Raw genomic sequence first — 1,916 nt, 5'->3', positions numbered from 1 at the left:
TGAAACCGCATTAAACATGTCACTTAGTGAGATGCTGTGTTTTTCACCATTACAAGTCGGGAACTGCGATATCTAATGTGAAAGCGCATGAAACCGTCGTAATCTTGTAGAAAAGATTGTAAAGTAGCGAATAAAACGTTTTCTAACGATAGAAGTGCGAAGGTTCGGTTAGTTTGAGCTAGGTAGCGTCGTGAAACCACCAAAAACGATGTCATCTAACGAGATAGTGTTGTTTTATTGCGAGTACGAAACTGCGATAGGTGAAATATTGGGAAAGCACGCAAAATGGCATGAACTAGCCAGATACTGCGTCTTGTGCCGTTACAAGTGCGAAACTGCTATATTGTGATATTCTCGTTAAAGCGCATGCAAGCATCGTGAAACCTTAAAGAACAATGTCATTTAGCGAGATACAGCGTTCTGTACTGCAATAAGTTGGTGAAAAACTGTGAGGTTATGCAAATATCGTAATTGTGAACGAAACAGTGTAATAGAGCGTTTTTCAATACAAGTACGAATGTTGGGTTAGGTTAAGATATGAACCGTCGTAAAACCGCATTAAACAATGTCACTTAGTGAGATGCAGTGTTTTTCACCATTACAAGTTGCGAACTGCGATATCTAATGTGAAAGCGCTTGCAAACGGCGTTAGGTTAGGTTAGGTTAGGTTAGGTTAGGTTACGTTAGGTTAGGTTTGGTTAGGTTAGGTTAGGTTAGGTTATGTTAGGTTAGGTTGGGTTAGGTTAGGTTAGGTTACGTTAGGTTAAGGTATGAACCGTCGTAAAACCCCAATAAACAATGTCACCTAGTGAGATGCAGTGTTTTTCACCTTTACAAGTTGGGAACTGCGATATCTAGTGTGAAAGCGCTTGAAACCGTCGTAATGTTGTAGAAAGCAATGTAAAGTAGCGAGTAAAACGTTTTCTAACGATAGAAGTGCGAAGGTTATGTTAAGTTGAGTTATGTTAGTTTAAGCTAGGTAGCGTCGTGAAACCACCAAAAACGACGTCATCTAACGAGATAGTGTTGTTTTATTGCGAGTACGAAACTGCGATAGGTAAAATGTTGTGAAAGCACACAAAACGGCATGAACAAGCCAAATACTGCGTGTTGTACCGTTACAAGTGCGAAACTGCTATGTTGTGACATTCTCGGTAAAGCGCATGCAAGTATCGTGAAACCTTAAAGAACGATGTCATTTAGCGAGATACAGCGTTCTGTACTGTAATAAGTTGGTGAGAAACTGTGAGGTCAAGCAAATATCGTAATTGTGAACGAAACAGTGTAATTGAGCGTCTTTAGATACAAGTGCGAATGTTAGGTTAGGTTGACATATCAACCGTCGTAAAACCGCATTAAACAATGTCACTTAGTGAGATGTAGTGTTTTTCAACATTACAAGTCGGGAACTACGATATCTAGTGTGAAAGCGCTTGAAACCGTCGTAATGTTGTAGAAAGCAATGTAAAGTAGCGAGTAAAACGTTTTCTAACGATAGAAGTGCGAAGGTTATGTTAAGTTGAGTTATGTTAGTTTAAGCTAGGTAGCGTCGTGAAACCACCAAAAACGACGTCATCTAACGAGATAGTGTTGTTTTATTGCGAGTACGAAACTGCGATAGGTAAAATGTTGTGAAAGCACACAAAACGGCATGAACAAGCCAAATACTGCGTGTTGTACCGTTACAAGTGCGAAACTGCTATGTTGTGACATTCTCGGTAAAGCGCATGCAAGTATCGTGAAACCTTAAAGAACGATGTCATTTAGCGAGATACAGCGTTCTGTACTGTAATAAGTTGGTGAGAAACTGTGAGGTCAAGCAAATATCGTAATTGTGAACGAAACAGTGTAATTGAGCGTCTTTAGATACAAGTGCGAATGTTAGGTTAGGTTGACATATCAACCGTCGTAAAACC

This window comes from Rhipicephalus microplus, unplaced genomic scaffold, assembly GCF_043290135.1.
Source record: "Rhipicephalus microplus isolate Deutch F79 unplaced genomic scaffold, USDA_Rmic scaffold_54, whole genome shotgun sequence".
Lineage (NCBI taxonomy): Eukaryota > Metazoa > Arthropoda > Arachnida > Ixodida > Ixodidae > Rhipicephalus > Rhipicephalus microplus.
The sequence above is the reverse complement of the archived record's forward strand: the minus strand, read 5'-3'. Positions refer to the sequence as shown.